A 19,290-nucleotide genomic window follows, 5' to 3' on the forward strand; every position below is an offset into this window, starting at 1 on the left:
CCAGGCACTGAGCCTCCTGCCTCAGTTCCACCAGGCAGTCTGTCTCTTGCATGTGCCTAGCGGGCCAGTTCAAGGTCTGTGTGCTGGGTTTGTCCCCAGACATCCCTCAGGCCAACGGCCTGGAGCCCTATTTTGGAGAGTGTGTGGTGGGCAGGAGGGTGCGCTGGTGTGATAGCGAAACACCTGGGCTCACATCCTGGTCCTGCCGCTTGCTAGGCCTCCGACCTTGGGCCAGACGCCTTGCTGGGGTTTCCTAAGCTGTAAAGGGAACAAGAATAACCTCCGCCTCCTAGGATTGTGGTCTGGGTTAAATGATAAAATTCATGCACGTTATGCCCTAATTAAGCACGACGCTTCCAGGTGTGGATTGATGGCACAGCCCAGAGCAGGGAGTTGTGGACGGGCAGCCGGTTGTCCTACACCTGCTATGGATGGAGCAATCTGGTGGAGGCTCAGCTAGCCACTCTTTTCCAGCTCGGCGCAGGAAGCTCCAGGGACTGAGTGGGCACCTCTTACCTTCCCATCCCCATCCAACCTGAAAAAGTGGCAAACATCAGAGGTCTCTGTGCAGAGGGGGAGAAACTTTCCTCCAACAGCAGACAGATGGCCCATGATGTGAGATTTCTTCCCTGTGTTCCTGACACACAAAGAAACCTGCAAAAGAACAGGCAAGAGCAGTGTGTTGCCGGGGACACTGGCACTCCCTTCTGCATGGAGACCTGAGGGGCCAGAGCGCCCAGCAGGAACAGCTCCCTCAGGGCTCAGATTGAGGGATTCCAGGGGTTCAGAGCCCTAGATGGGCCCCAAGTGCATGCCCTGTTCCCTCAGCTCCCTTCCCTTGGGACGCCTGACTGCCATACTTGTCATACTTGCTACCCGCACCACCATCATCGTGACAACGCAGCCACATTCACACACTCCATGCAGGACACAGCCCAGGCAGCCGGAGACGGGGTCCTTCCGCCTCCCCTGAGTCGCACCTCCGGCTGTGAGCCTTCCGGGGTCCCTCTCAGCTGACCCCTCCCTGCCCCACAGGCCCTGCACCCCCCCACCCCTGATCTGCCCCACTCCACGCCGCCTCCAGCCACAGCTAAGACGAAATGAAACCAAATGGAGCTGGTGTGAATAGGCAAAGCCTTCGGGATTGTTACTAAATCCAGCCGGGATCTGTGGCTTATTTATGAACTCATATGGCTTTTTGACTTCTCTGACTTTTGCCAAATTGCTGACATGTTCTTAAATTATCTGGTTTTTGTTTTTCCTTCCTCTCTGCTTCTTGGGAAGATAAAGCCTCAGGCATGTAGCCCTCCTCTGCTCACATCAGGGTCTGGGCCCCATCTCCCACCCAGACCACAGTTACCTCTTCAACTCATCCCTCAGGGCGCGTAGCCCTTAGGATCATAGAAAGCAGCAGGTAGAAAATGTTGTGGAAATTAAAGAACTTTTCAGGCAGCATTTGTGCTTTTGCAAGATGCTCTCTAATGGTCCAAGCAGATCTAGAAAATTCCCAGTTGCTTCAAGGACTGACCTGATAGCAAATGTTGAAGACTGGTTAATCCAAAAGCCAGAAGTTTTATGGCACAGAAATGGAAAGTAGCTCTGGAGACAGTGAGATTTGTCCTGTTAAAAATGTCTGGAAAGATTGTGCCTGCAGGCTGTCATCTGAACTCCACCCGTGTGTCCCTCTCTCCTGCCGCATCTGGAAGATGCTAACTAACGCGTCCCAAATTTAGCACTCCTGCAAGGTTCAGACTGGGGCTGATTAACACGTTGTAACTTTCAAATTAAAGACAGGAATGCTCCATCCTCATCCTGCTTCTACACAATTACTCTGTAGATTACTCGCAAGGGAATACCAAAAGTGGGAAAAAGGCACCAACCTCCTGCATCGTAGCTGGGATTGTCACTTCCTAAAAGAAATCTCTCACTTGCCTTGCCTAAGCCTGTAGTCATCCTACATGAATTCACTCAGGACCTTAGGGGCATTGGCCATGGTTCGTCTCAGCGTTGAGTGTCATCGTGGCCCCATGGCACTCACTGCAGGCCTGTGCTGCTTTGAAAGAGTTCCCAAAATCTTGGGCACTCCCTTAAAAAGGTGGACTCTTCTCCTTAATGGGGGCTGACTTAGTGACTCACCTCTGACAAATAGAATAAAGGCAGAGGTAATGGGGTACCGCTTCAGAGAATGAGTTTATTAGTTTGCTATTGCTGCGTGAGGAATTACCAGGAACTCATTCTAAACTTTGCAAATGTATTATCTCACAGCTCTGTGTATCAGGAATGCAGGTACAGTGGGAGTGGGCATTCTGCTCAGGGTGTCGCTAGGCTGCAGTCAAGGTGCTGGCAGGACTGAGATCTCAGCTGAGGTCTGGGGTCCTTTTCCAAGCTCACGTAGGTTGTTGACAGCACACAGGTCCTTCAGGTTGTAGGACTGAGGTCCCTGTTATCTTGCTTGCTGTTGGCTATAGACATTCTCAGCTCCTAGAGGCTACTCTTGGGGCCTTGGCATCTGGGCTCCTCCACAACAAGGCACTTTACTCACTCAAGGCCAGCAGGAACATGCCTGGCTTCAAATCTCTCTGATCTATTTTAAGAGATCACCTGATTAGATCAGTCCCGCCCAGTGCAGTCTCCCCTCTGATTCACTCAAAGTCAACTGGCCAGAAATCTTAATTACAGCACCCCTTCTGCTATACACCATAATCATGGAGTGAGAGCCCAGCATATGTATAAATCCAGCTCACAGTCTGCAGGGGGAGGGGGATTGCACAGCAGCGGGTAGAATCTAGGAGACCACCTCAGAATTCTGCCTGTCACACCAAGTCATCATGATCTCCTGCTCTAGAGAAAGCCACCTGCCACACAGCGAGGACACTCAAGCAGCCTTGTGGAGAGGTCCCCATGGGTGGTAATGAGGTCTCCTGTCAGCAGTCAGCTGGGGCCCAAGGCCTCCAGCCAACAGCCATGCAGGGAGCCGCCCTGAGATGGGCCTGCAGCCCCAGTAGAGCCTGCAGATGATGCAGCCCCAGCCAGCGTCCTCACTGCAACCTCTCCACAGACCTGAGCCGCAGCCGCAGCCACCCCACTGAGCTCTTCCCAGATTTCTGGCCCTCGAAACCTGCGTGAGATGATCCATGTTTGCTGTTTGAAGATGCTCTGTTTGGAGGTAAATGATTACACACCAACAAATAACTAATACAAAGCCTTTATCCACTAAGAGAGCAATTAATAACAGTGGGACAACGTTGCATTGAAAAATGAGGAGAAAACTCCCAGCAAGGTGCCTTTGTCCCCTCCCTATTCTCAAAGACAAAGCTCTCCTCTGGGTCATAGTTTCTTCCACTCCAAGTACCAAGCTCACCACCCCGCGTGCCCTTCTCTGGGTGCCTGCTGTTCGTGCACCGGCCTCCTCCGTGCTTGTGCCTCGCAGCGAGGGGCGTGAGCTGGGGCTGGGGCTGGCGTGGAGACGGCGCTCAGCACGGCCCTAAAGAGGGTGCAGCCGGGGCTTCCCGGCCCTGGGTGTGAGGCCACGGCTCCAGTTAAGCCATTTCACAGCGGGAAGCGAAGCACTTAAATCCGCGTCGCTTTCCTCCCAAGCTGAGAACTCAGCACTAGATGACAAATGGCAGCGTCCCCGCAACCTGCCCGCCCGGCCTTCCTCCCAGGCTGTGCCCAGGCAGTGGAGGAGAATCCGCTCGGCCTGGGCCTGTGCCCGAGTGAGCGAGAGCGGCAGGGGTGGGCTTCAGTTCCTCCCTCCCTGCCGCCCACAGGGGGTCCACCGTCAGCCCAGCCGCACGGTGGCAGGGACAGAGGGTCCCGGGTGCCCGGTCCTCCACTGTGAGCAGGCTGAGAGGAGCCATCCTCCCGAGCAGCAGCAGAGCCAAGCAAAGTGCCAGCTCCAGGGCAAACAAAGCCAGGGCCATGACTATTGCTACTTCAGGTCAGTTCACCTTGAGCTTGAGGGAGCAGTCAGCCGCCAGCAGGCAGCAGGTGACACAGTCCAGACCCCTCGCCCGCCCCTGCCGGCGGTGAGTAATTGGCACTAAACACGGATGTGTCTGGATTTACTCTAACCTGAGCTCAATTGCTTTACTGGGGAAATCTGCCCGGGCTTCAGAGCGGGAGTGAAGAGGCTCTGAGACGGTCTGTTTGCCGTACCCCCGGGGTCCTGCTCTTTCCACCGGGTAGATGTGTGTGCAGCCCTGGGACGAGGCGCCTGGCGGGGCTGCAGGAACATCTGTGGCTCGGGGGGCTTCCCCACCCGCTGCTCACCCGGTGCCAGGGCAGAGGCAGGGTGCTGGAGGGACGCAGGGCAGACGCTGGGCCCCATCATGTGGTCAGAAGCTAAGGGCTACCAGGCACAGCCACCACACCGTGCGCCCCACTGACAGAGGGGGAGACGGTTGCACAGAGGTGCCCGAGAGAGACCCAAGCCCAGCTCTGAGGCACCCTGCTGCACCCCACTTTCTTTTCCATCTGCTTTTGATTTTCTGAGGCAGCTTGTGTCTCTCAGGGGGCATCGCTGCTCCCACAGTGCACAGACGCCTTGGGCCTGATTGGAGAGCCCCAGAGCCCACCCCATGAGCCTCTGTCTGCCCCGTCAGGCCCACGTCTAGCCCAGGCCATCCGGGCATCTCTGCTCCATTCAGCCAGCCTTGAACTTGGCAGCTCTGGCTGTGCAAATCCCTCTCTGAGCACATCCCGGTGCCATCAGAAGCGCGGGTTGCCGGGTGGGCCTGTCCTCAGCACCGTGCCTGACCGAATCCCGCCCCTCGGTCTCGTACGAATGCCCCTCTTCTCTGCAGCGCCTAGGGGCCCATCCCCATCCCAGGGCCCAGCCTGGGCCTGCTGGGCTCAGGCAGGCAGGAGAGGCCTGGCCAGGGCTTTCGAGTGGGAGGTGAGAGACTCCCAACGAGAACACGCTTTTGTTCGCCTCTGGGCTGGGTAGATGCACTCGGGAGCAATCAGCTGCTCACCTGGGGCCCTGCCCTGAGAACATGCTACCTCCACCCTGGTGGGGCTGCCCTCCAGCCCCCTGCCTTGAGCTCAGATCATCAAAAGGACATGCAGTTAAAGGGTGACAAAGTCCTCTGTCTCATTGACTTTTCTCGCACAATTATGACTCATAGGCTAAGGTATTGTCAGTGGGAGAAAGAAAAAAGCCTGTGTCTTAGACATAAGTTTGAATAAAGAGTTGAAGCAATTGGTAACCATTGCTGTAACAATCGGTTAACGTGATTGGAGCCAGTCAAACTCTACCAGCTATAAAATTTGGGATAATTTGCTCAACTTCTCTGTGCCTCAGTTTCCTCATCTGCAAAATGGATGGTGGATGGGACGCTGGCTGGGACGCTGAGAAAATCGGGAGAATACACAAGCAGCTCAGAGCACAGCCTGAGCCCTGCTGCGTCCCCAGTGCATGCAAGAAAAGAGAGCAAACCGATGGATTTGGAGACGGTGCCAGCCATCAGGACGCTTCTCTGGGAAAAGGAGCAGGGCTGGCCTGGGGCCTGGGCTTGGCGGGCAGGGGAGGAGGCACCGGGCCTGCAGAGCATGGAGTCAATGATGCTTCCTGGGTCCAGCCCAAGACCAAGTGCTGCTCAGACCATGCTGTCATCATGCCGTGGTCAGAGAGAGAGGCAGAATGTGGGCCCAGGCCACAGCCAGTTGCTGCATGCCCTGGGCTGAGAATAGGGTGGGAGTTCGTAGAGTGGGAACTGGCTCCCGGGCCCAGCTGCAAACATTATAGGGGCCTGAATCACCAGGGGTAGGGGGACCCCCTAGAGCATTTGCTGCAGAAATAGAAAAAATTAGGAGTATTTTTTCTAGGGGAGACAACAACTTCATGGGCTCGAGTTTTCCTCCCTAGATGAGTAGGTGGCAACATCTTTGTCCATCCTCTGCTCTGAATTTTCTCTTCCTGGGACAGCATCGCCTAATGTCGAGTCAGGAGCTGGGCTCAGTCGTTACACACTGAGGCCCCTTTAAACGTGCAGCCGAGATGGGTGAGCGCAGGCATCTGCGAGGGTGGCAGGCACCTGTGTGACTGATGCGTGGATGCGGAGGTCCTGGGCAACCCGTGCCACTGAGATTACTGAAAACTGGTGATGAAGCCACTAACAGGAAAGGCAGGGCTCAAAACCCAGGAAGAACAACACTTTTCCCTCCCAAGCCTCGAATGAAAACGGCCCAAGCCAAGCAGGCCACCCCTTCTGTGTTCAGTCAGAAATTTCTAGAGCTATGCTGTGCAGAAGAACTTTCTGTAGTGATGAAATGTCCCAAATGTACACTGCCCAGTGTGGCAGTCACTAGCCACATGTGGCTGCAGAGCAATTGAAATTCATCTGGTGTGACTGAATTTAATTTTGTTTTTAACTAATTAAAGTTTAACACATTAACTGACATGTGAGTTGTATTTAACTCATGCCAGTTTTGAGCCTGGGACCTCCTGAAGCAAAACTGGGGCAAAACCCTGCAGTTGGTTTGAGAAAATCTTATTTGTTGTTGTTCTTATTGTTACAATTAATATTGACAAATTAATTTTAAAAACATGGATTAAATGAATAAAAGTAAATAAATTTTATTTTTCATTAAATTAGAAAGGATCGTGTTGTTTTCAAAGTTTTTATTTTATTTTTGTAATAAAACACTGTGGCCCCAAGGAAAAGAAATGTTTTTCTAATGTGGCAATGTGTTAAACGCTTATAGTCACGTGCAGCTAGTGGCTGCTGCCTTGGACGGAGCTCTGGAGGACGGTGGAGACAGAGCGGCTGGACACGGGGTCAGCAGTGACTCCAAGTCCCACAGCCATATGCAAACATGCACATGTGCACATACGTGTGCATATGTGTACCTACGCATGCACAGTCCAGCAGACAGGCACGTGTACACCCAGAGCTGGTATCTGGCCACCTGCTTTCTTGGGGTTGCTCATGTGTCTTCGTGGCTGTGCTCTGACCAGGTGTTTCCTTTCTGGCCAGCACGCAAGGAAACCTAGCGCAGATAATTGGATCGGAGAGTAATGGTGAAAGGGCTGTGCTTGGGAATAGGCCCAAAAAAAGTCTCGGTAGAAAGGAAACAGGAATTCAAGGCATCAGTGGAATACTGTGCCCTGTATAGTGACAGCTTGTCTCAAAAAATCACGATAATAGGTAAGGAAACCTGGCGGCCGGGCAGCCTACGGGTATTCCTGGATTCCACTTACCTGCTGCAAGACGGCTCTGCATCACCATTGGCCCTCGTCGGGTGGGGAACAAACCCAGCAGTGACCAGAACAAGACCCAAACCAGGGAAGCTGTCTCGCCACAGATGGCACAAGAGATGGCTGTCACCACGTAACTCCACTGGCTGGCGCCATCTTCTTCACCCACAGCCTCTGGGGACCCGCATGAGCATGACTCTTTCTCTAAAGAGGTGTTTTTGTTTGTTTGTGTGGGTTTTTCCCCAGGGAGTTTTAAGGGTCCAGCAGGCACTTGCTGTTCTAAGGCAATTCTGAGGAAACAACGAGCATCTCTAAATCATGTGGCTTGGACCAGACTGGGTAACCCATGGGCAAGTGTCTGGGACCCAGCAAGGGCCTTACCCAGGGAAGAGTGAGTCTTTAGCCCTACCCTGAGTTGGAAGGTGTGAGAAGTAACCTCACCTGTGTCCTGGACTGTGGACAGTGATGCCATTCTGAGCCCTTTCCTGGGGCTTAAAGAGACAAAACCTTATGAGGCATTTGTGAAAACCAAACACCTGCCACCTTGTCCAGACCCGGAAGCCAGGGGACGGTGCTGGCTTGTTTCCTGCCATAAGAGCCTCCAGTCTGTGGCATGCGAATGAGGTCACCGTGGGAGTCACAACAAGCCCCTGAGGCTACAGGAGCTGCCTGAGCACCAGGGATCTGGGCCTCATGGGCTCCAGGAAAAGTTCCCAGAAATTCACACCAATGAGGCCCTGTGTCCAGGGAGAAGTTTCCATGGCCATTGTCACCATCCTCCTATGAGGACTTTGGCCTCAGCGAGCCCCTGGGAAGCCTTGGGCCAACGTGGAAATGCACACGTGGGAAGCCACCTGCCACCAGGAACGAATGGGTACTGACTGATACCGGGTGGCCCTTCACTGAGCCAGCCAGGCTCAGTTCTGTCCCAACACTGTGTTCTCTGCCTTGCTCAGGGGAAAGCATCTCAGACGCCATGTTCCTGGGTTAATGTGAGGTATAAACACAATGCAGATGAGAATAAGATCTTGGCCTGAGTGTATTAACCAAGAATTATTTGCATACCCACAATCAATTAAAAACTTAAAAATAGTTCCTTTATTCTTATCTGATCATATTACAAGATAGGCATTTAAAACTGGCCACGGCCAACACTCCAAGTGACAGCAGCCAATCTAAGAAGCAGAGTCACAGGTACTGGAATCACATGCCCTGTGATGCGTGTGGAGAAGTCTGTAACACGCAGACTGGTGGGTGCCTAGAAGAAAAATTGCCTATTGGGAACTCGTGGAGTATTAAGTTGTAGTTTAGGTTCATCAAATTTGAATACTTGATGCTTGATACAGAAATATGGTTTTCTAGGCCTTGAGATTTGCTACCAGCAACTATTTCTGCATAGTTTGTGTCACATTTTCCTCACGGTAACCTGACCAGTCTGTTTACGATGAGCGTTGCCTATGGTGTTCACCTGTCGTGGCGAGGATCTGAAACTCCACTGAGGACAGGAGACAAGTCATCTTTCTAGCAAACAAGTTTCTCAGCCTTCTGGCAGACAAACTACAGGGAATTTTGAAACTCTGTTTGGTCATCTAGGACTTCGGATTTAAGACTTAAGAGGGGCCTCCCTGGGCCAGGCGCAGTGGTTCACGCTTGTAATCCCAGCACTCTGGGAGGCCGAGGCAGGAGGATCCTTTGAGATCAGGAGTTCGAGACCAGCCTGAGCAAGAGTGAGACCCCATCTCTACTAAAAATAGGAAGAAATTATATGGACAACTAAAAATATATGCAGAAAAAATTAGCCAGGCATGGTGGTGCATGCCTGTAGTCCCACCTGCTCGGAAGGCTGAGGCAGAAGGATCACTTGGGCCCAGGAGTTTGAGGTTATTGTGAGCTAGGCTGATGCCATGGCACTCACTCTAGCCCAGGCAACAGAGTGAGACTCTGTCTCAAAGAAGAAAAAAAGAAAAAAAAGGAGGGGCCACCCCGGAAAATTAAGGTACCTCAGTGTGGGAAGATGTCCCAAGACACACACTGGGCTCCAGGGACACTTGTGTGTGGTCAGCAGGTGTGGTGTCACTGAAGAGCCCTCCATTCTACCTACAACCATCCTTTTCCCAGGCTGCCACCAGCCTAGCCAGCTGCCGGGGGACAGGGTGGGGGAGTCCTGAAGGCCAAGCCGGATGGCACGTCCCACCCAAAATACAGCAAGGTGGAAGAGCCAGAGGACAGATCCCATCCCAACACCAGATCTGAGGGGAGGACTTGGCGGTCACCAACAGGACACACAGCCAAATTCCAAAGCCAAGAGAAAACTCACTGAACCTGGAGCAGTTCTGACTCCCAGTGAGAAGGTTCTGGATTGTAAGGAGCATGGCTTGTACTGAGTGCAGGGTGCATGGTATTAGGGCAGGTCAGGTTGACTTGAAGAACAAGTCTTGAACGCTTAGTCTAGGTTCTATGGGCTTTTCTTTCTTTTCAGAGCTGAGTAGGACTGGACCTTTCTAGGTTTATCCGTTCTCTCATAAACATTTGTATTTCCTATGGGACAGACACTGTGCTGGGCTCTGAGCAAACAGCGGCAAGTAAGGCTCAGGACCTGACCTGAAGGAAATTACAATTTAACAGTGGAGATAAAAAATGGAAAAGCAGTTGCGACATTGTATTTTAAGCTCTATGTTAACGGAAAATTCCAGGTGTCATCCAAATGTCTAGGAAGGGCAGTGTTGGCAGGACAGGAAGATTTCAGGGAGGGGATACCGTACACCTGAGGAATAAGCAGAGAACGAGGAGAAGACGGCCGGGTCGCCGGGTCGGGGCACATTCTGAGGAGACGGGCACATGTGCTCGGCGCTTTCCTACCCAGCCGCCCAGCCTGGGTCTGGGCTCCCGACTCCCTTCCACTCCTGTTGCAAACACGCAGGTGTGTGCGGAGCCCTCCCTTCCCTAATGTGACTTGGATGGCTGTCAAGGGTCCTTCATTTTCCCAAATCTGTATATAACTCTTATACTTGTTATCAAATTTATTTAAGTAAATGTAATCAAACTGAGGAAATAGGGTTGCAAAATGAGTTGCTGTTTCTGTGAAAATGAAATTGCAAGTTTTGGAAAGACGGGTTGAAGGTAGCCACTGAAACAAATGCTACTGCGTTGAGTGTTTCTGGGCAGCTGTAAACTACTGCGGAGATAAAAGCAGGATTTTATCTATCTATCTGAAAGCAGAATCCACTAGGATTCTACAGTCAGAATGTGTTGCAAGAGGTTTAAAGTTCTGAGTCTTTTTAAAGAAACTCACAATGGGATTTGTAGAAGATGCAGTGTATATATGCTTTACTCAAGACAGACACCCTGGGAGCAAGAGAGAAAACCAGGGAAGTCTGAGGAAGCGTGGGATGGAGCTGCTGGGCGGACGGCGGGGAGGAGGCTGGGTGTGCGACACCAGGGAGACCAGAGCTCCACGGGACAGAGCTGGGGTGTGCGACGGCGGGGCGACCAGACGGGACAGTCCACATGGAGTGAGGCTCTGAGTTACGTTAGCGGAGTTAGGACTTCAGAGCAGGGCGAGGGATGAGGAAGGGCTGAGAAACGAGGTTCCCAGGCACTCCGGTACCCACACGCAGAACCTTTTGTCCACATGGTCCTGGGCACCAGTGAGGCCAGAACACCCTCCACTGAGCAAACCCCCTCACTCCACATTTTTCACGGCGCAGCCACGCTACAGAGACCTGCCTGCGCTGCATGGCCACGGCCCACGGCGGTCTGCGCTTCGACTTCCGAGGTCTTGCGCTGGAGGGGGATTAGGAGTAAGGCCTTTTCTCCTATGGATGGGTAGAGTTCACAATGTCCCAAGCATTTTCATGTTCATTATATCAGCTTCAAATACATTTCTTTTTTTCCTTTTGTGCACACACTCAAGTTTCAGAGGCATGACCCACCATCGGGAGCACGGGTCTAGGGCCAGGTCTGGGTTCAAGACCTGCTCTGTCACTTGGCAACTTTCTATTCTTGAAAGTTACTTAAGCTCACCCACCTCTGCGTCCTCACAGCTAAAGAGGAACAACAATGCCCCTTAGCAGTGTCACAGAGCGGACCCGTGAGATATGCCGCCACGACCTTCCGCCGCATATGGGGCGCACTGTACCAGCACTCTTCTCAGAACTGCAAGTTTACTATCCGGGAACCTTCACAGCAGCAATATAAGCAAGGCCCTGTCCTCGTTTTACAGATCTGGAAACCAAGGTTCATGCTGATGAACAACAGCTGAGGGCGAAGCCAGACGTTACAAGAGCCGAGATTCAAAGCCACTGCTCTCAGGAGTGGAGCCCCTGCGTTACACGCGCACATAGGCTCCCGCGCACCCAGTCTGTTTCGGGCTGTGCTTTCCCGTGGACAGTCACCCCTCTGCGGGATCCCCTCCGTGGACAGCTCTCCTGTGTATGTCCGTCCCGCTGTGGACATTGCCTGTGTTGGCCTCCGTCTTTCTCAGCACACAGAGACACCCAGCACCTCTTTCTTTCCCGCTGAGCAGAGTAGTTTCCGTGATGGCCCGAAACGCGGAGGTGCAGGAATGCTAAGGCAATGCGGGATCCACCGGAGCGCACGGTTAAAGAAAGCGGCACAGCGCGCAGGTTTAAAGTCAAGCCCGTTGCCATAGTAACTCTGTGACGTCCATGGCTCCAGGCTGAATTGCTTCTCCAGGTTCCTAGTGACCATTTGGCTTTGGTTTCCCAGGAACCAGCTGACCGACAAACGTGAGCAGGGCGCCGGGAAGCAGCTGAGTCCTCCACATCCATCCAGCGAGCTCCGTCCTGTCACCTGCCGGCCGGACCCCAGCCCGGGTTAGCCTCCGGGGATGAGTGTCAGAGTCAGCGGGCAGCTGCTGAGTGCCTGGCCTGAGGCCCTGGGCGCCCGGCTCATTGGAACGCCATCATCGCCCTGTGAGGTGGATGCCATGTTCACCTCCTTTTCGTAAATGAGAAAACAGACGCCCAGAGTGGACAGGTGATTTCTCAGCCGGAGCCAGGATTTAAACGCATGCCCAGTGTTTCTCAACCACATGCATCAACTCCCTCCCCTTCCGCAGCCCCACCCACGTGGCTCTTAGGAGGTCACTTCACCCAGCTCAGTGGGGTCCTGGTGCCTTCCCGGCAGCTGGTGCTTCGCTTACTCTGAGGTCGAGGACAGGAGTAAATAACAGAACGGCGCAGCAAGCTTGGGGCCTGCACGCTCACGGAATGAAAGCCGGTGCGCTCTTGTTTCAGTCTTGTCTGTTGGAGGACTGCGAAGCTGTCCTCTCCCTGGGACCCCAGCGTGTCAGGCACCTCCCGCTACAGGGCCCTTGTTTACGTGCGTAGCCCTGCGATTGCCAGTTCTTGCCCTCCTCGTACATCCCTCAGGTGAGCTTCATTCCCACTGGGGTCCCCTCCTTACTCACCTCCTCCTCCCCTGCTTGTTCCAGTCCGCACCTTTCCAGCTCTGACACTAGACGTGCCCTTCGCCCTCCTGGGACGTCCCCCTTCCAGGTCTCCATCTGCTGGCTTCTTCTGCATCCGTGTCTGCAGAAAGTTCTTTCCCAACACCCCGAGAGCGCCCCTCCTCCACACCACACCCCGGAGACGCTGTGCCACACTAAACCACTTTATTGTCTCAAGGTCATTTAATACGCTCAGAAGTTATTGTTTCTATTTGCTTGCTTATTTACTGTCTGTCTCTTTCTAAATGTAAATTCTGCCGGGGCGGTAGTTCTGTCTGTGCTGTTCCTGTCGGGCTCTGACCTCTAGAGCAGTCCCTGGCACCCAGGGCTTGCTGGCTAGTTGGAAGCGCGAATGAACAGATGAATAAATGTCTTAAAGGATAGGTGAACCCAATGTCCCAAATGATTGTTTTGCAAAGAATTTTTATTTAAAGTATAAAATTATTAATAAAAGCAGTATCAAATTATGTGAAGTTTTTAAAAATTCCATTTCCTAGAGTTAAGTATAGTTATTGGTGAATTGTAGCTTTACAAACTTATGAGTGTATTTTCAGTCATAATACTTATCTACCTACCTACCTACATATTGTATATACTGCTCTACAATTTACTCTTTGGAATGACACAATTTCAAATAAAACATAGTTATAAAATCCAAAAGAAAATTGAGGATTACCTAGTCTTATGAAATAGCCACGAACCCCAAATTTAGGAGTTTGTGAACAAACAAAATCCCCACAGACTAAGTGCCAGCAAAACAGTAACATGTCAACCGGCCGGGCCTGCCAGTCCCAGGGAGCCTTGGCCTGGTTGCCAATCTCCTAGTGGCTGGCGGACAATGAGACACCCCCGAGCCTTGAGCAACTGTATTTTTCCACAGTGGAACATGCACTCCAAGAGTCTAAGAATTCTTTAAATGTACCTGACCCAGTACAAACAAAAGAAAACAAAAGTAAGGAAAGCCCAAGCTAAATCTAATCCGCCAAGAATAGCGATGACACAATGACTTCCGTCGTTTTTAGTTCTCAGTGATGTCATTGCAAGTGTGAATTTGAGGCTGTGATATTAATAACACTTATCAAGAATGAGAAGAACCTTGAGGACATTCGCTGAGTGACACAAGCCAGCCACAAAGAAAGACAAATGTTTATGATTCCACTTATATGAGGTATCCAGAGTGGGCAAATTTATAGAGGCAGAATGTAGGATGGTGCTTGGTGGGGGCTGAGGGGAGAGGAGTGGGAAGTTATTTTTTAATGAGTGTGGAGTTTTAGTTTTGCAAGATGAAAAAAGTTTTGGAGATTGTACAAAAAATGTAAATACACTTAACACTGCTTAACTATACACTTAAAGTGGGTAAGATGGTCAATTTTACATTATGTATGCTTTACTACAATTAAAACTTTAAAAAAAAAAGAATGAGTGGAAGAGAAATAATCATTTTCCCTACTCTATGCTTTCCTGTCTTTCCACTTTCCCACAATTAGAATTATGACGTGTGCCACTTTGGTTAGGACAATCCTGGTTCACTGCTGTTGTCCTTGTGCGGTCGTCCATAGGTTTCCCTGTCACTCAGGGAAGTGTGTGTGGAGCCATGTGTGGTGGCCCATCCTAGAATCCCAGCACTTTGGGAGGCCAAGGCCAGAAGTTTGAGACCAGGGCAACATACTGAGACCTAATCTCTATAAAAAAGAAAAATAAAAAAAAATTAGCTACAAGTGGTGGTGCACACCTGTAGTCCCAGCTACTTGAGAGGCTGAGGTGGAAGGATCGCCTGAGCCCAGGAGTTCAAAGGCACACTGAGCTATGGTCACAGTACTGTACTCCAGCCCGGGTGACAGAGTGAGACCCTGTCTCCAAAAAAAAAGAAAAGGTGTGTGGGTGAGGATCATCACACTCACCTTACCCGATGTGCCCTTGACAGTAGGAGAAGCCAGCCAGAGGACGCAGGGCCAGAATGCACATCCCACTAGCATCTTTAGTTACTCACTGCCTCCTCGTTCACTCACTCACACAGAACCTCTGCATACCGTCCACCTGCACCACGCTGTGGCCTCCATCTGTGCTAAGATGACGGCCTTCCCAGCTAGACCACGGTTTCTCAAGAGCAGGACTCATACCTAACTCATCTACTGTCCCCAGCTCCCAGCACAAGGCCCGGCATGCATCAAGTCCCCAGCGGATTTCTGCTGAATTGCAAGATGTCCTGGTTCCAGATGAAAGACAGCAGTTAGAGAGGAAACCTCAGAAAGGTCCTTCCTCTGTGTCCTTGCCTTGGCGCTGCAGGTCTCCTGGGCTGTGTACATGGACTCCCAGTGGGAGGGCAAGGGCCTCAGCTAAAGTCTCTCTCGGATGTGACCTGCTTCTAAGAGGCTTGCTAGAGCGTTTGTGTCCTGATGATACTTTTATTGTAATCTCACCTTATTTTTAACAAACTAAGAAATATCTCCATTAGTCCTGAGATAGCTGCTCATGGTGTGCTGGTAAATGCTGAGTAGAGCTGGCACATGCCCTGGCACGTGAGTTGCCCACTCACCAAGCAGGGCTTTGGGAGTTTGCCACAATGGCTCTCGAGCTAGGTGATTATTTCAGCCTGGTGGCAGGCTTCGTAACTCCGGCCTGGTTTCCTCTCTCCAAGGCAGTGCTGTCCCCTAGGTGAGGTTCAGCGAGCCACTTCCTCAGGTGTTCTGCATGTGTCTCCAGGTGTGGGTGAGTTGACCTCTCTGCTTGGGCGTTGTTGGCTCTTCCCTGATCTCCAGTGAACTGTGGCCATTTAGGGACTTGCGCATGGCATCTCCATCTTCCAGGCCGCTTAAGGTCTCTGAGTCCAGGAAAGGGTAGAGCTTTCTGTATTCTGGACTCTGCCTATTCCTCCTCCTCCTCCTCAGGGGCCTGGCTGTGGGGGCCTGAGACCCCGGGGGCGATGGGAGGTGAGGCCTGGGAGGCGTGTAAGTAAATGTTAATGAACCAGAGGTTCCGATAGGAATGTCTTCTAGGAGTTTCAGACTTGTTTTGATAAATTAAGCCCTACATCTGGATGGCGTCTGGATCAAGAGTCATCGAGAGCTGCCCACATATCCCCCGTCAGCCTCACCCACGTGTGACATGTTTATTAGTCTTTTCAAAACAACTCTGGTTCTACTTATTTTCTCTAGGGTACTTTGTTCTATTTCACTAATTTCTCTTCTCATCTTTATTATTTTCTTCCTTCTACAAATGTTCCTAACTTCTTAATATGGATCTTAGTTCATTAACTTAAAACCTTCTGGGGCACGTTTTTCTCTTTGTCCTGGGATTGTCAGATTCACTGGGGCTTTCTCCTGACTCAGTGCCACAGATGTGCCTTGGGGGCAACTTAGAGATGAGATGATTAACCCCCATCTCAAGGGATTCTGTCTTAGGAAGGACAAGACAGTGTGTGTTAAGTGTCAAATTAATTACCCAGTAGACAGACTATGAGAGCTCAGAGGTGCCTGGATCCATGAGAGCTCCGAGGAGAAGGTAGGACCGAAGTCACACCTTCAGGACCAGCTGAATCTCACAGATCAGGAGGGGCGGGAGTAGGGGCCAGTGGGGAGCATGTCCAAGATCTCACTGTGATCTGGGGAAAAAGCCCTCCCAAGGCCATGAGGCACAGGGCCAGAGAGAAGAGGCAGGACCCTCGTGTGGGGACCCAGGGCAGGCTGACACCCAAGAGTGCCGCCTGCATGCGTCCCAGAGACATCAGAGCAGCTACATGAGCACAGTGAGGCTGAGACTGGAAGCTGGGAGAGAGCTGGCTGGAGGAACAGTGGACAAGGCCACCATCAAATGACACAGTGACGCTCTAGCTGAACTCCTGGGTGTAAGAGGGGCAGGTCTGCCACCGTCCATTTGTGGAATGCCTCCTAGGTCAGGACAGATAGGTCCATAGAACAAAGAGCAGCTGCACGACTTCAGATGGGGAGATGCTGGTGCAGGAGCCGCTGCCTGGGCTTTCTGGAACCCAAAGCCTCGCTTTGTCCTGCCACATCCCATCTCCTCCCAGGGCCGGCAGCCGGTGGAATGGCAGAGGTGAGTGAGTGATATGTTTGGGGCCCCATACACATTTGTCCAGAGGAGGTGGCTGGATGTCCTCCCCCAGGTGCTCCCTGTTGTGGCTAGATCCTCAAGCAGGTGGCACAGTCCCTGGGAAAGCAGATCTAGGGACAGTGTCCATGGGCCACCACCACTGTTCTCAGCTGTCACTCTCCCAGGAGGGAACCAAGGCAGTGTCCTCTCCCCGTATTCCCACTGCACTGAGAGCCACTACTGGAGCTTGCCTCCTCCACCTGCAACGTGCCCAAACCTTCCCTGGCTGGGGAGGAGTTTATATTCAGTGTCTCCCACCTGTGACAAGGCAGGTGCACATCATCTGAGGACAGAACAAACTCTCCTGCATAGAAGGGGTGGATTTTCCAGGCTCCGCACCCCTGAGGAGGACGAGTTCTTGCCACAGGTGAGCCTTCAAATCCCACCCGGCCAGTGTCCGCCCCTCCACACAGCCGACCCTTGGGCAGGTTGGACCCAGGGCTCCCACTCGGTGGCCTGGCCGCAGTGGGTCTCCAGTCCCAAGGAAATGATGGATCTTTCCAGAGACTTGAATGCCCAGGAGACTCCCCCACAGCAGAAGTCCCTGCTGGAACTTCCCACAAGGGCCACGTATGTGTGGCCCCCAATTCCTCATCAACAAGCCCTGAAGTTTCCCCACAGGTAGCCTCCCCCAACCCCCAGTATTTACCGCAGTCTTCAGAGCTCATCCCCACCAAAATCAGAGATCTTCCCAAGGCAGTCCAGGCATCCATGTCCTGCCAGGAATTCCTTCCCGCTTTCTTCCCTCCTCCTTTCCTTCTCTCCCTCCACCCTTCCTTCCCTCCCTCCTGCCCTTCCTTCCCTCCTTCCTTCCTTCCTTCCTTCCATTAGGGTCAGAGAAGGAAGAAACATATTCCATTTGCACTGATTTCTGCAGAAGAACCAATATCTGAAAGCACTAATCCCTCTTTTCTCACCCATCGTGCCTGTCCCATGCACCCCACTTGGTTTGCGGTGGTGGCTCTGCCCAGCTCTGGCCCAAGCATTCAGACCTTTGTCACAGGGCTTCTCTCCTGGGTCCCAGCTCTGCCTAGGAGGCACTATGTTGTCATTGGGTCTTTTTAACCTCCACAACTATCGTTCAGGTAAAATTGCCATGCCTTCTCCTAGACATTACCTTAGCTTTAAGGCTTTTTAAAAGTTCCTCTTGATTTGGGGAAATGGGAATCTTTAAGGATAAGTCAACATGTCCCACTATTCATATTATGTTTTCACCTCCTCTTTATTCCAAGTCAGTTCTGATTGACTCTTGCAGTATTTACATGGCCTTAGAGATAAAATCTGCTTAGTTGCTGTGACAAACATTATGGTGAGAGAATCCAGGTCCACACTTGCTGATGGTATGATCTTATATCTATAAAACCCCAAAGATTCTGCCATGAGACTACTGGAATTGATAAACAAATGCAGCAAAGTCTTAGGCTACAAAATCAATGTACAGAAATCAGTAGCATTCCTATATGCCACCAGTCAAACTGAGAACCAGATCAAAGACTCAGTACCCTTCACAATAGGAAAAAGAAAGTAAAATACCTAGGAATATATTTAACTAAGGACCTCTGTAAAAGACCTCTACAGAGAGAACTATGAAACATTGAGGAAGGAAATAGCAGAGGACATAAACAGGTGGAAAACCATACCATGCTCATGGGTTGGCAGAATCAACATTGTTAAAATGTCTATACTACCCAAAGTGATCTACAGATTCGATTCAATCCCCATTAAAATTCCAACATCATTTTTCACAGATCTAGAAAAAATAATTCTACGCTTCATATGGAACCAGAGAAGACCCCATATAGCAAAAGCAATCTTAAGCAAAAAGAACAAATTGGGAGGCATCAATTTACCAGACTTCAAGCTATACTACAAGGCTATAGTAACTAAAACAGCATGGTACTGGCACAAGAACAGAGACATAGACCAATGGAACAGAACTGAGAACCCAGAAATAAAACTATCCTCATATAGCCATCTAATCTTTGACATAGCAGACAAAAACAGAAACTGGAGAAAATAATTCTTATTCAATAAATGGTGCTGGCAAAACTGGATAGCCACATGTAGAAGACTGAAACAGGATCAGCACCTTTCACCTCTCACAACAATCAACTCATGGTAGATAATAGACTTAAACCGAAGCCATGAAACTATAAGAATTCTACAAGGAAATTGAAAAACTCATATAGACATTGGCCTAGAGAAAGAACTTATGAAGAGGACCCCAAAGGCAATCACAGCAACAACAAAAATAAATAAATGGGACCTGATCAAATTAGAAAGCTTCTGCACAGCCAAGGAAACTATCGTGGCAGGAAAGAGACAACCTACAGAATAGGAGAAAATATTTGCATGTTACATATCCAATAAAGGGCTGATAACCAGAATCTATACAGAACTCAGGAAAATCAGCAAGAAAAAAAATCAAACAACCCTATCAAAAAGTTAGCAAAGGACATGAACAGAAACTTTTCAAAAGAAGATTTACTAATGGCTAACAAGCATATGA

This window comes from Lemur catta, chromosome 14 (genome assembly GCF_020740605.2).
Source record: "Lemur catta isolate mLemCat1 chromosome 14, mLemCat1.pri, whole genome shotgun sequence".
Lineage (NCBI taxonomy): Eukaryota > Metazoa > Chordata > Mammalia > Primates > Lemuridae > Lemur > Lemur catta.